The sequence below is a fragment of the Anomaloglossus baeobatrachus genome, chromosome 10, assembly GCF_048569485.1.
Source record: "Anomaloglossus baeobatrachus isolate aAnoBae1 chromosome 10, aAnoBae1.hap1, whole genome shotgun sequence".
Taxonomy (NCBI): Eukaryota; Metazoa; Chordata; class Amphibia; order Anura; family Aromobatidae; genus Anomaloglossus; species Anomaloglossus baeobatrachus.
The window spans coordinates 206,972,257-206,987,874 of record NC_134362.1 but is presented as its reverse complement, the minus strand read 5'-3'; the positions used below and the strand labels follow the sequence as shown (position 1 = coordinate 206,987,874).

General features: G+C 50.0%; 1 pseudogene; it reads left to right on the top strand.

Annotated features, from left to right (window-relative positions):
• Nucleotides 1-15,618, top strand: part of LOC142254863 (fatty acyl-CoA hydrolase precursor, medium chain-like) — a 52,845-nt pseudogene that overhangs the window by 26,441 nt on the left and 10,786 nt on the right.

Here is a 15,618-nt window from a genome sequence, read left to right as displayed (position 1 = left end):
ACTCCCTGGCCATTTGCCTTGCCCACTTTTCTGTCATTCCTTCAATCCGGAATGGAAAAGGGTTTGTCTCTCGGCTCCCTTAAGGGACAAGTCTCGGCGCTCTCTGTGTTTTTTCAAAAGCGCCTAGCCAGGCTTCCACAGGTACGCACGTTCCTGCAGGGGGTTTGCCACATAGTCCCTCCTTACAAGCGTCCGCTAGAACCCTGGGATCTGAACAGGGTGCTAACGGCTCTTCAGAAACCACCTTTCGAGCCAATGAGGGATATTTCTCTTTCACGCCTTTCGCAGAAAGTGGTCTTCCTAGTGGCAGTCACATCACTTCGGAGAGTGTCTGAGTTAGCAGCACTGTCATGCAAAGCCCCCTTCCTGGTGTTTCACCAGGACAAGGTGGTTCTGCGTCCGGTTCCGGAATTTCTTCCTAAGGTGGTATCCCCTTTTCATCTCAATCAGGATATCTCCTTACCTTCTTTTTGTCCTCATCCAGTTCACCAATGTGAAAAGGATTTGCACTTGTTAGATCTGGTGAGAGCACTCAGACTATACATTTCTCCTACGGCGCCCCTGCGCCGCTCGGATGCGCTCTTTGTCCTTGTCGCTGGCCAGCGTAAAGGGTCGCAGGCTTCCAAGTCAACCTTGGCTCGGTGGATCAAGGAACCAATTCTTGAAGCCTACCGTTCTTCGGGGCTTCCGGTTCCCTCAGGGCTGAAGGCCCATTCTACCAGAGCCGTGGGTGCGTCCTGGGCTTTGCGGCACCAGGCTACGGCTCAGCAGGTGTGTCAGGCGGCTACCTGGTCGAGTCTGCACACTTTCACGAAACACTATCAGGTGCATACCTATGCTTCGGCAGATGCCAGCCTAGGTAGGCGAGTCCTTCAGGCGGCGGTTGCCCACCTGTAGGAAGGGGCCGTTTTACGGCTCTATTACCGAGGTATTATTTTACCCACCCAGGGACTGCTTTTGGACGTCCCAATTGTCTGGGTCTCCCAATGGAGCGACAAAGAAGAAGGGAATTTTGTTTACTTACCGTAAATTCCTTTTCTTCTAGCTCCAATTGGGAGACCCAGCACCCGCCCCTGTTCCCTTCGGGCTGTTGTTCTTTTGTGTACACATGTTGTTCATGTTGAATGGTTTTCAGTTCTCCGAACATCCTTCGGATTGAATTTACTTTAGACCAATTTATAAGTTTCCTCCTTCCTGCTTTTGCACCAAAACTGAGGAGCCCGTGATGCACGGGGGGGTGTATAGGCAGAAGGGGAGGGGCTTTACACTTTTAAGTGTAATACTTTGTGTGGCCTCCGGAGGCAGAAGCTATACACCCAATTGTCTGGGTCTCCCAATTGGAGCTAGAAGAAAAGGAATTTACGGTAAGTAAACAAAATTCCCTTCTTTTGCGACCTGTACCTCTTGTGCGGCTATGTTGCCTGCGGGTTTCACCTACCCTCACTGTGAGCAATGCTCAACCCCTGTTTCGCTTGCTCAGCCGGAGCCTCGGTCACTAGTGGGCCCCTCGGCTCATGTAGACCCCCCTGCTCCCCCTGTCCATGCGGCAGGGACAGAGTTTGCTGCGTTTGCTGAGAAACTCTGAGTCACTTTCGCAATCCATGGCTCAGTCTATGGACAAATTGTCTGCCAAGCTGCTAGAAGCTTTGCAGTCCAGACCGGTCCTTACACAGGCCCCGGTCCCCGTTAGCTCGTCGCCTCCAGGCCCCTCTCGGTCCGCGTCGCAGAGCGCTCCCAGGTTGGGCCCTAGGTCCCACGCGGAGGATTCCTGCCCAGATCTCAGTCCCAGACCGACTAAGCGGGCTCGCTGGGAATCTTCCCTGACTTCTTCACGCTGTTCGGGTTCCCAGCAAGAGGACTCTCTGGAGGACGAGGCGGACGTCGCAGCTCAGGGCTCTGAACCTGACGTTGCTCTCAATCTTGATACACCTGAAGGGGACGCCTTAAGGTCCAGTCACACTAAGCAACTTACCAGCGATCCCAACAACGATAGGGATCGCTGGTAAGTTGCTAGGAGGTTGCTGGTGAGCTGTCACACTGCGACGCTCCAGCGATCCCACCAGCAACCTGACCTGGCAGGGATCGCTGGAGCGTGGCTACACGAGTTGCTGGTGAGCTCACCAGCAACCAGTGACCAGCCCCCAGTCTCCTAGTTACAGCACACATCAGGTTAATTAACCCGATGTGTGCTGCAGCTAAATGTGCACAGAGCAGGGAGCAGCGCACACTGAGCGCTGGCTCCTTGCTCTCCTACTTACAGCACACATCAGGTTAATTGCCTGATGTGTGCTGCAGCTAAATGTGCACAGAGCAGGGAGCAGCGCACACTGAGCGCTGGCTCCTTGCTCTCCTACTTACAGCACACATCAGGTTAATTGCCTGATGTGTGCTGCAGCTAAATGTGCACAGAGCAGGGAGCAGCGCACACTGCTTAGTGCTGGCTCCTTGCTCTCCTAGTTACAGCACACATCGGGTTAATTACCTGATGTGTGCTGCAGCTACATGTGCACAGAGCAGGAGCCGGCAGCACAGGCAGTGAGAGCGGAGGAGTCTGGTATCAAAGGTAAATATCGGGTAACCAAGGACAGGGCTTCTTGGTTACCCGATGTTTACATTAGTTACCAGCCTCAGCAGAAGCTGGCTCCCTGCTCACTGCACATTAGTTGTTGCTGTCTCGCTGTCACACACAGCGATCTGTGCTTCACAGCAGGACAGCAACAACTAAAAAATGGCCCAGGACATTCAGCAACAACCAACGACCTCACAGCAGGGGCCAGGTTGTTGCTGGATGTCACACACAGCAACATCGCTAGCAACGTCACAAAAGTTGTTCGTTACCAGCGATGCTGCTAGCGATGTTGCTTAGTGTGACGGGGCCTTTAGTTAATGATCTTATCTCGTCCATTAACCAGGTGTTAGATCTGTCTCCCCCGCCTCCACCTGTAGAGGAGTCGGCTTCTCAGCAGGAGAAACACCAGTTTCGGTTCCCCAAACGTACACTGAGTGCTTTTTTCGATCACTCTAACTTCAGAGATGCTGTCCAGAAGCCCAGAGCGGTTCCGGACAAGCGCTTTACTAAGCGCCTTACTGACACACGTTACCCCTTCCCCTCTGACGTAGTTAAGGGTTGGGCTCAGTGTCCCAAGGTGGATCCTCCAGTCTCTAGATTGGCGGCTAGATCTGTAGTATCGGTGGCAGATGGCTCATCGCTGAAGGATGCCACTGACCGGCAGATAGAGCTCCTGGTGAAATCCATTTTTGAAGCCACGGGCGCGTCTTTTGCCCTGGCCTTTGCAGCCGTGTGGGCACTACAAGCTATCTCAGCTTGTCTGGCTGAGATTAATGCAGTCACACGTAATTCTGCTCCGCAGGTTGCGTCTCTGACTTCTCAAGCGACAGCTTTTTCTTCCTACGCCATGAACGCAGTCCTAGACTCTGCTAGCCGTACAGCGGTGGCATCCGCTAATTCTGTGGCAGTCCGCAGGGCCATGTGGCTGCGCGAATGGAAGGCAGACTCGGCCTCCAAGAGGTTCTTAACCGGTTTGCCGTTTTCTGGCGACCGATTGTTTGGCGAACGATTGGATGAGATTATTAAGGAATCCAAGGGAAAGGACTCCTCCTTACCCCAGTCCAAACCTAAGAGACCTCAGCAACGGAAAATTCAATCGAGGTTTCGGTCCTTTTGTCCCTCCGCCAAGCCCCAGTCCTCTTCGTCCAACAGGCCGGAGAAAGGCCAGAGGAACTCCTATGCGTGGCGGTCTAAGTCACGCCCCCAAAAGGCCGCCGGAGGCACTGCCTCCAAGGCGGCCTCCTCATGACTCTCGGCCTCCCCGAACCGCATCCTCGGTCGGTGGCAGGCTCTCCCGCTTTTGCGACGCCTGGTGGCCACAAGTTCAAGACCGATGGGTGAGAGACATTCTGTCTCACGGTTACAGGATAGAGTTCAGCTCTCGTCCTCAGACTCTTTTCTTCAGAACCTCTCCACCCCCCGCTCGGGCCGACGCACTTTTTCAGGCAGTGGCCACTCTGAAAACAGAGGGAGTTGTGATCCCGGTTCCCCCTCAGGAACATGGTCGCGGCTTTTACTCCAACTTGTTCGTGGTGCCAAAGAAGGACGGATCATTCCGTCCCGTTCTGGACCTCAAATTGCTCAACAGACATGTGAGCACCAGACGGTTTCGGATGGAATCTCTCCGCTCGGTCATCGCCTCGATGTCACAAGGAGACTTCCTAGCATCGATCGACATCAAGGATGCTTATCTCCATGTGCCGATCGCACCCGAACATCAACGCTTCTTGCGTTTCGCCATCGGGGACGAACACCTTCAGTTCGTGGCATTGCCTTTCGGCCTGGCGACAGCCCCACGGGTGTTCACCAAAGTCATGGCATCCGTAGTGGCGGTCCTACACTCTCAGGGCCACTCGGTGATTCCCTACTTAGACGATCTCCTAGTCAGGGCACCTTCCCGGGCGGCGTGTCAACACAGCCTTACAGTCGCTCTGGCGACTCTCCAGCAGTTCGGGTGGATAATCAACTTCCCAAAATCCCAGTTGACACCGACCCAATCACTGACTTACCTCGGGATGGAGTTTCATACACAGTCAGCGGTAGTCAAGCTACCGCTGGACAAACAGCTGTCCCTGCAGGCAGGGATACAATCTCTTCTTCGGGGTCAGTCATACCCCTTGAGGCGCCTCATGCACTTCCTGGGGAAGATGGTGGCAGCGATGGAGGCAGTGCCGTTCGCGCAATTCCATCTGCGGCCACTCCAATGGGACATTCTCCGCAAATGGGACAGGAGGTCGACTTCCCTCGACAGGAACGTCTCTCTGTCCCTTGCAACCAAGAAGTCTCTTCAGTGGTGGCTCCGTCCCAATTCTCTATCGCAAGGAAGATCCTTCCTACCCCCAACCTGGGCTGTGGTCACCACGGACGCGAGCCTGTCAGGGTGGGGAGCGGTTTTCCGCTACCACAGGGCTCAGGGAACCTGGACTCCGGTAGAGTCCTCCCTTCAGATCAATGTTCTGGAGATAAGGGCGGTGTATCTAGCCTTATTGGCCTTCCATCGGTGGCTGGAGGGCAGACAGATCCGTATACAGTCGGACAACGCCACGGCCGTCGCATACATCAACCATCAGGGAGGCACGCGCAGTCGTCAGGCCTTCCAGGAAGTCAGGCGGATTCTGCAGTGGGTGGAAGCCACAGCCTCCACGATCTCCGCAGTGTACATCCCGGGCGTAGAAAACTGGGAAGCAGATTTTCTCAGTCGTCAGGGCATGGACGCGGGGGAATGGTCTCTTCACCCAGACGTGTTTCGAGAGATCTGTCGCCGCTGGGGAACGCCGGACGTCGATCTCATGGCGTCACGACACAACAACAAAGTCCCGGCCTTCATGGCACGGTCTCAGGATCACAGAGCTCTGGCGGCGGACGCATTAGTTCAGGATTGGTCGCAGTTTCGACTGCCTTATGTGTTTCCTCCTCTGGCGATGCTGCCCAGAGTGTTACGCAAGATCAGGTCCGACTGTCGTCGCGCCATTCTCGTCGCTCCAGATTGGCCGAGGCGATCGTGGTACCCGGATCTGTGGCATCTCACGGTGGGTCAACCGTGGGCGCTTCCAGACCGCCCAGACTTGCTGTCACAAGGGCCGTTTTTCCATAATTAATAATAATTAATAATAATTTTATTCATTTATATAGCGCTATTAATTCCACAGCGCTTTACATACATTTGCAACACTGTCCCCATTGGGGCTCACAATCTAGAGTCCCTATCTGTATGTCTTTGGAGTGTGGGAGGAAACCGGAGTACCCGGAGGAAACCCACGCAAACACGGGGAGAACATACAAACTCCTTGCAGATGGTGTCCTTGGTGGGATTTGAACCCAGGACCCCAGCGCTGCAAGGCTGCAGTGCTAACCACTGAGCCACCGTGCCGCCCTATCTGAATTCTGTGGCCCTCAACCTGACTGTGTGGCCATTGAGTCCTGGCTCCTAGCGTCTTCAGGATTATCTCAGGATATCATTGCCACTATGAGACAGGCCAGGAAACCAACGTCCGCCAAGATCTATTACAGATCTTGGCGGATCTTCTTATCCTGGTGCTCTGATAATGGTTTTTCTCCCTGGCCGTTTGCCTTACCCACTTTTCTTTCATTCCTTCAATCCGGAATGGACAAGGGTTTGTCACTCGGCTCTCTCAAGGGACAAGTATCGGCGCTCTCCGTATTTTTTCAAAAGCGCCTGGCCAGGCTTCCGCAGGTCCGCACGTTCCTGCAGGGAGTTTGCCACATAGTCCCACCATACAAGCGTCCGCTGGAACCCTGGGACCTTAACAGGGTGCTAACGGCTCTTCAAAAACCACCTTTCGAGCCGCTGCGGGATGTTTCTTTATCACGTCTTTCGCAGAAGGTGGCATTTCTAGTGGCAGTTACATCACTCCGAAGAGTGTCGGAGCTTGCAGCGCTGTCATGCAAAGCCCCCTTCCTGGTTTTTCACCAGGATAAGGTGGTTCTGCGTCCTGTCCCGGAATTTCTCCCTAAGGTGGTATCCCCTTTTCATCTCAATCAGGATATCTCCTTGCCTTCATTTTGCCCTAATCCAATTCACAAATATGAAAAGGATTTGCACTCATTAGATCTAGTGAGGGCACTCCGGTTCTACGTGTCTCGCACGGCACCCCTGCGCCGTTCAGATGCGCTCTTTGTCCTTGTCGCTGGCCAGCGTAAGGGTTCGCAGGCTTCCAAGTCAACCTTGGCTCGGTGGATCAAGGAACCGATTCTTGAAGCCTACCGTTCTTCTGGGCTTCCGATTCCTTCAGGGCTGAAAGCCCATTCTACCAGAGCCGTGGGTGCGTCCTGGGCATTGCGGCACCGGGCTACGGCTCAGCAGGTGTGTCAGGCAGCTACCTGGTCTAGTCTGCACACTTTCACGAAACACTATCAGGTGCATACCTATGCTTCGGCAGGCACCAGTCTAGGTAGGCGAGTCCTTCAGGCGGCGGTTGCCCACCTGTAAGAGGGGGCCGTTTTCGGCTCTTTTTATCGAGGTATTCTTTTACCCACCCAGGGACTGCTTTTGGACGTCCCAGTTGTCTGGGTCTCCCAATGGAGCGACAAAGAAGAAGGGAATTTTGTTTACTTACCGTAAATTCCTTTTCTTCTAGCTCCTATTGGGAGACCCAGCACCCGCCCCTGTTCCCTTCGGGCTGGTTGTTCTTTTGTGTACACATGTTGTTCATGTTGAATTGTTCTTTTGGTTCATGGTCTTCAGTTCTCCGAACATCCTTCGGATTGAATTTACCTGAGACCAATTTATAAGTTTCCTCCTTCCTGCTTTTGCACCAAAACTGAGGAGCCCGTGATGCACGGGAGGGTGTATAGGCAGAGGGGAGGGGTTACACTTTTTAAAGTGTAATACTTTGTGTGGCCTCCGGAGGCAGAAGCTATACACCCAATTGTCTGGGTCTCCCAATAGGAGCTAGAAGAAAAGGAATTTACGGTAAGTAAACAAAATTCCCTTCTTTCCTTCTGTTGTTACCTTTTTATTTCATAGCTATTTATCTGCCAGGATCATTATTGGTGTAGACATTCAGTGATGTATATTGTTAGTCTCGGCTGCTGTGGGAGTGTATAGAGCGGGCTGAGGAGCAGACAGATGCCAGTTGTGCTGTACAGCCGGCACCTTCATCTGACAGCACAGATCAGAGCAGTGCAGCGGTTTCTCTCTGACAGAGGCATATAAGTCCCACGTTCCCACGTATTGACCCCATTCGTATGAAATGATCCCGGGTGTTCATGGATTTCTTTAACAGCATGATGTCGTCTGAAGACCCCCCCCACCCCTAACCACCATCCTATTTCTCCTGTAAATCCCCCACACAAGCTGGGCTACATAAGAGGCCAAAATTGTCACTGTACTGTAATACTGAATCATTGCAGTATATAGATAAATCAATCAGGCATTCAAAGGTACAAAACCCTCGAAGGAAGTAAAAAATAAAGTGTACAGTAAAATATAAACAGTTTAGAAAACATATTATGAAAAACAAACAAAAAAGCATGAAATTCATATCCCCCCTTCACCCATTTTCTTGGTTATAAAGTAAAGAGATAAATATAATAATCGGTGTTGCCTCATCTGCTAAAGTCCAAGATGTCGAAATATCAAAGTATTTAACCGGTAAGATAAACACAATAAAGAAGACAAATTGTGGATTTTTATTGCTGCAGCTCCTTTAAAAATATGCAATAAAAAGTGATTAAAAGATTGTAAGGACCAAACTATGTGCCAATAACCGTGCAGATCACTGTGGGGGGAAAAAAAAGTCCGTACAGCGCTCCATTAATGAAGAAGTTATGTACTTGGAAAATGGCGACGAAAACAAAATTTATGTTCTTTACAAGTTTATGCAATTTTTCTCAGTATTTAAGGCCTCTTTCACACGTTGGTGAAAAACACACGTCTTTCATGGACGTGTTGAAGGCGCGTATGGCCCTCTGTGTGCCGTGATTTTGGCACACATGTGTTCTCTGTGTGCTATCTGTGACAGGCAATGTACGAGGGCATCGATGCTATAGTGTAATGTATAATTTATCTGTCTCTCATCTGGGTGCACTTACCCACTGATCAATCACAATATTCTGTCTCATGTGCTGCCTGTCTCTGCAGGGCATGCTGTTTCTTCCTGCCTCTGTGGATGGCGTTTTTCTACCAAAACCAGCGATGACGATGTTGGCTAACAAGGAAAGTAACCGGGTCCCGTTCCTCATGGGGATGAATAATCAGGAGTTCGGTTGGATATCTCTATCGGTAGGTGGATGTGTATACCAGCAAACCACAATATGGCAGTGTATTGCAAATATAAAAATGCCTATTTTTTCAGCACATACATTATGTTATACTATAACATATTGTTTAATCAGACAAAGTGTACATGGTTAAAAAATCTTGTGTATCCTTAAGGGGTGCTTCACACATAGCGAGATCACTACCGTAATCGCTGCTGAGTCACGGTTTTGGTGACGCAACCGTGACCTCATTAGCGATCTCGCTGTGTGTGACACTGAGCAGTGATCTGGCCCCTGCTGCGAGATCGCTGCTCGTTACACACAGCCCTGGTTCGTTTTCTTCAAAGCCGCTCTCCCGCTGTGACACACAGATCGCTGTGTGTGACAGCGAGAGAGCGACGAAATGAAGCGAGCAGGGAGCAGGAGCCGGCATCTGGCAGCTGTGGTAAGCTGTAACCAGGGTAAACATCGGGTAACCAAGGTGGTTACCCGATATTTACCTTAGTTACCAGCCTCCGCAGCTCTCACGCTGCCTGTGCTGCCGGCTCCAGCTCTCTGCACATGTAGCTGCAGTACACATCGGGTTAATTAACCTGATGTGTACTGTAGCTAGGAGAGCAAGGAGCAGCGCTAAGCAGTGTGCGCGGCTCCCTGCTCTCTGCACATGTAGCTGCAGTACACATCGGGTTAATTAACCCGATGTGTACTGTAGCTAGGAGAGCAAGGAGCCAGCGCTAAGCAGTGTGCGCGGCTCCCTGCTCTCGCGGTTATGATCGCTGCTTCGGCTGCTGTGTTTGACAGCTAAGCAGCGATCATAACAGTGTTAGGTTGACCTAACGGTCACAGCTGTTGCCAGCGATGTCCGAATGCAGAGAAGGTACCGGTGACCCCCCCTCTGCTACTCCGTCTCAATGAAAACAAGCGAACGCCGTTATACACATAAGACTGGAGATGTGCGGCTCCGAATAGAAAGTGTATTGGTATTGTTTACATTACAAAGTTATACAAAGTTGATTAGGGCGTAACTATGCAACATACATATTCATTAAAGGCGTGAATTACATATTCCCAGCAAGAGAAATTAATATAATGACTTATACTCCAATAACAAGATGTTTTTCAGTCGTCTCTAAGTCAAAACATTCTGCGTCCTTGAAGTTGGTCTCACAGTTTATTACGCAAATAAGTCTGGTTCGGTCTTGTCAGGGAGAATGAATTTCTATTATTTTCTAAGTCAGTGAAAAAGGTTAACTCTTTCCTCACAATCCCCCCTATTGGCGTGATTGATGGACAGGGGGCCATCGAGAAGCTTTGGACTATAGAGAAAGCAGGCTAGTCTCCAGATACTTTCTGAGCCGCGGGTGTGCTCAGGGAGTGTCGTCTCACATCCGTCACCCAGGACTGCCTGCATGCCTCTCGATAGGAGTCTCATCATGATACGCCAAGGTGATTTCTAGAGGAAAGAGTAGAGAAGAGAAAAAAGGCATATTAGTGATTTCTTACGGGTGCTGAATAATCATTGTATCTACATTGCTTCAAGCAGCGGGAAAACAAAGCCATTAGCAACTTGAACACTACATAAGCAACTAGTAAACAGAGTAACACTTGGAACACTGATAGTCTGTTGTAACAGCCTCCCCATTGAAACACTTTGTTTATTGGGACTGGTATGGCTAAGTATGGCATGGAAGAGGCTGTCACAAGTGTGTGTGTACATATTCAGCAGTCTGTGATCTCAAGTTTTTCAGCTAACACTTCATGATGGGTCTCAAATGAATTCTGCCGTGGTGTAGAAGGCCCCAAAAAGGGAGTACACATAGAAATACTTATCAGCAGTATTAGGCCTTCTTGCAGTGGCTGGCATGGACCCATGTCGATCTCCCCTCAAGTTTGACGGAGGTTGGAGTGGTCAGCTGGACAGTCAAAGGCCCATCGAATCGTCGCTCAAGGGTCTTTCTCACGTGCTTCTTTAGGTAGACCCGGTCACCAGGCTTTAGAGAGTGGGTTCCTGGAATGGCATCAGGATCAGGTAGAGAAGAGTAGACCCTTTGGTGGGTTTCAGTTAGTCTGTTCTGCAGGGAAACAACATAAGATGTTAGGCTATCACATTGCAGGTGTAACTCCTGCGGGAAGTAGCATCCTAATCTGGGTGCACTACCAAAGAGTATTTCAAATGGTGAGAGCCTGTGCTTTCCCTGCGGGGTGGTCCTTACAGAGTAAAGAGCTATGGGGAGACATTCTGTCCATGGTCTACCAGTCTCCTCCACTGCCTTGGCTAGTTTGAGCTTTAGAGTGCCATTTAACCTTTCCACTTTCCCTGATGACTGTGGGTGGTAAGGTGTGTGTAAGGCTGACTGCATGCCTAACAGGGCACAGGTGTTCTGAAAAACTTGTCCAGTGAAATGAGTACCTCGGTCTGACTCTATGACTTCAGGGAGTCCAAACTGAGGCACCAGCTCACAGGCCAATTTCTTTGCTGTAATTCGGGCTGTGGCTGAACTGACAGGGTAGGCCTCTGGCCATCCTGAGAAGAGGTCTACACAGACAAGTACAAACTCGTAGATGCCATGTTTTGGCAACTGTATATAGTCTATTTATACTCTTTGAAATGGGGCAAACGTCTTTGGCATGTGTCTTTGCAGGGATTTAGTTAGCTGGCCTGGATTGTGTTGTTGACAGATGTGACAATCCTTTATTCTCTGGGAGGCGTATTGTCTGAAGCCGGGGGCTATCCAATATGGTTGCATCTGGTTCATGATTGAGTTTGTGCTACCGTGTGTGGGATAGTGGAGTACTTGGAAAATGGCAGGGAACCAACTGCGTGGCAGGACGGGAAGTCCGTTTAAGCGCCAAATCCCCTCCACCTTTTCTGCCCCCTTGGCCCGCCATCCGGCCTTTTCTTCCTCAGAGGCGTTTTCTTGTGTCTCAAAGAGGTTCTGCATTTCTTCCTCCGTCGTTGACACTGTTTCCGTCTCCTTCAAAGGGAGTAAGGCTGCTTGTTTTGCTGTTTGGTCGGCCAAGCGATTTCCCCTTGCCTCGGGTGTTTGAGCCTTGGTGTGGGCAGCAACCTTTATGATTGCTAGCTGTTTTGGTATCAAGGCTACTTCCATTAGTTTCTTCACTGAGGCTCCATGCCTGATGGGATTTCCTGTTGCTGTCAGGAATCCTCTTGTCTGCCAGATAGTGCCAAAATCGTGCACAATGCCGTGTGCATAGGCTGAGTCCGTGTAGATGTTCGCTGTTCGTTCTTCCAGAAACTCAATTGCCCAGATGAGGGCAAGAAGTTCTGCTTCTTGAGCAGATATGCGTGGAGGTAGCGGTTGTTTGGCTAAGACTGCATATAGAGTCACTACTGCAAATCCGGTGTGGAACTTGCCTGCTTCATCAGCGTATCTGCTACCATCCACAAAAAGTTCAAAGTCTGGATTTGTAAGCGGTGTTGCCTGTATATTGTGCAGGGGCTTTGCCTCATGTTCAATGAGTTCCTGACAATCATGATCAAATGGTGCACTGGTACGTTTGTCACTCTCTTCTGTCCTCTCTTCTGTCCCCCCTTCTAAACTTGTAAAGATCAGCAGATCAGCAAGGTTTAGACTTGTAACTCGAGCAAATGAGATGTTTGGGGGTAGCAACAGCGTGCACTGGAGTCTGACTTGTCTTGCCATGGAAAGATGTTTCAACTGCACTTGATTGAGAACAGCATAGATGTCATGGCTGGTAAGGATGGTAGTCGGGAAATCTAGTGAGATTTCAGATGCTTTCTGCAGTATGTTTGAAACTGCTGTAACGGCACGGACACAGGTTGGTGCTGCTTTTGTGACGTCGTCAAGTTGAGAGGAGTAGTACCCGATTATGTGATGTTTGTCCGTCTTCTGGGTGAGTACTCCTACGGCAAATCCTTGAAGCTCTGCTACGAACAGATTAAAGGTGAGATCATAGTTTGGTAGTGCCAGAGCAGATGCATCAATCACTAGTTCCTTGAGCTTTTGAAAGTTTTGTCAAGCTTCTTCTGTAAGGGAAAAAGGAACATTCTTTGTGCAATCATACAGCGGTTGCATGAGTAGTGACGCATTGGGAATCCACCGTCTGCATTTATCTCTGCTTGCTTTGCATCCTACTTCTGCCAGAAAGGTAAGCATTTCTCTTCACTAGGGAAGCACAGTAGTAAATCATCCACGTACTGGTAGATGTACTGCGAGAGGTAGCGGGAGGGGGGATTGTCTCAGCTGCGGTGGCGTAATTCCAGGCTTGACTGAAACTTTTACTGTGGGCACGGGTAGTGTGCCGAGGTCAGTTTTTTATGTGGACCAGAGTTTTGCAGGAACTTGTAGAAGTATTGGATCCGTGTTTACTTCACGTGTAACATCAGATTCTGGTTGATCTTCTATCATCTGGAGAGTGCACAGGACTTCTTCTGGGATATCTTTTGGAATTTGCAGGATAGCAGATCCATCTTCATTGTAGACAATCTGAGCTTGTAGTCTTGATAGTAGATCGGCTCCCACTAGGGCATCTCCACCCAGGGGGGACACTAAGAATTTAGACACGAACATGTGTGGTCCCAGTTTCACCTTCAGTGGATGTGTTATTGGGATTATCTGGGCTTGTCCATCAAATCCGGATACTACAGTAGCTTCAGATGAGATGGATCCTTCAGGCACTAGGTTCCTGGGGTTCAGGAGCGTGAGGCTCCTGAGTCCACCAAAGCTCTTATTTCCTTGTTGCCAATGTGAAGGGGGACATGTATAAATGGACCTCTGGCATCCCTATCCCGTGCTGCCGCAAGTCAGGCAGTCTTCTCCTCCTGACTCTCGGGTCGGTTTTGAGTGTCCCTCTTCTTCTTTCTACAGTCTCTGATCACGTCCTCTGACTCCACAATAGTAGCAGGTCGGAGCCTTCTTTCTTGTACCTTCTGGCTGGCCGTCCACTGCTGCTATGACAACTTTCTTGTTGCTCCTTTTATCCTTTGCGTCGGTTTCTAAGCCACTTGCTTTGTTGACTAGAAGATCTATGTCTTCCATGTTCCTCCATTCTGGGCAGCACGCTTTCAATCTTTCTGCCAGAGGTGCATGTATTCCATCCATGAAGGATCTTACCATCAGGCGACGTATTGCACCCGCTTGTAAGTCCAGCCCTTCATTTGCGAATGACTGCATCAATCTGTAGTAAAATAAGCTGACATTCTGCACAGGACCTTGATGCACTGGTCCCATTGTGCCCTTAGTTCTTTGCTCCTGGGCGCAGAAGAGACTGAGTCTTATCATGAAGTCTTGGCCCGATTCCACATTACGGGTATCGTCCGGAGCATGTCCTGTCAGGTGGGCAGTGAGTTTGGCATACAGTTCGGGAGACATTTTAACTCTACACAAACCTTCCATGTCCAACCAAGTGCTTCTGTAGGAGACCTGTATTTGGTTCAGGTAACGTGAAAAACTGACTGGGTTTCTAGTCGGGTCTGGAGCATTTTGCTCTTCTTTCCACTACGGGATAAAGAGGCACTGGTGCTGTGGCTTGTGGCTTGTAGCTTGTGCTGTGGGGCTGCACAGGCTAGGCATGTTTCACTCCAGTCCGGATTTTGTTGGCTACAGTTTGTGCAGGTCCATTCCGGTGATCCTGCTATTTTTGGAGCTGTTCCAGGAGTAGCTGACAGGTACGGAGGAGGCTGCTGATTCTTATTAGCCTTGTTCGCAGCTTCTTCCCATGTGTCTGATTCTTCATGGTATATCCAACCTTGATCGTGGGCTGTTTTTGCCATGTCAGAAAGAGTTCTGACTAGTTCAGTCCATGATTTATCTGCTATCACTCCTGCTCTAGTAGCTGTTATTGTATCCCATTTGTTGGGGTCCAATTGATCCTTCCCCTTCAATCCAAATGTCTTGAAAACTTCCTTGGACTGACTGGCTGTTCTTTTGCCATGATAACACGTAATGAGATGTTGCAGGGTGCATCCAGCTCTTCTGTCTTTTGATATTCGTTGCCCATTCTTCTTCTTCTATCTTCTTCAGCTTTTAGACCCTTGAACGTCCTTTGGACTAAACCTACCTATCCTGGAGATACTCAGAGACTAACTCCTTTTGTATTCCTACCTAAGGTGAGGTCTAGAACCACCTTTCCTGGAAGTACCCAAAGACTGATTCTTGATGTGTATTCCTACTGAAAGGTGGTGTCCTAACTTAAGAGGGGGCTGAGAATGTTGAATGGCGCTGGGTTACCCTTCTTGTAACAGAGATACACTCTATATCCGATAGCAATGGCAAACAGGGCTATTCCCACTAACACTAGGGCAGTGAATATCACATCCATTGGACAGAGCAGGTACACTATTCCCTTTCAACACTCACTAATGTATGAGATCTATTACAACCAACAAGGACAACAGCACAAAAGTAAAGCGCAGGAGAGCAGACACACGACACACGGAGAGGCAGAGAAACACAGAGAAACAAACAAACAAGGCACAGAAAACATCAGCTGGCAAGGCTCTCTCAGAGTTCAGTGGAAACCCGCCAATAACCCAGTTTCTACTCACAGTGTACCATTTTGCGCGTTGAGGAGAGGGGAGATCAGATGTGGGGAGCATAAAGAGAAGAATAAGGTTCAACTCTTACCTGGCCAGGTGTTTCTGGTCCCCACGTCTGGTCCACTCCTCCTCTGAATGGCAAGATAGTCCACTGCGTCCTGGGATTAGAAACACGGGTCCCTGCTTTTCGGGCGCCAGATAATGTTAGGTTGACCTAACGGTCACAGCTGTTGCCAGCGATGTCCGAATGCAGAGAAGGTACCGGTGACCCCCCCTCTGCTACTCCGTCTCAATGAAAACAAGCGAA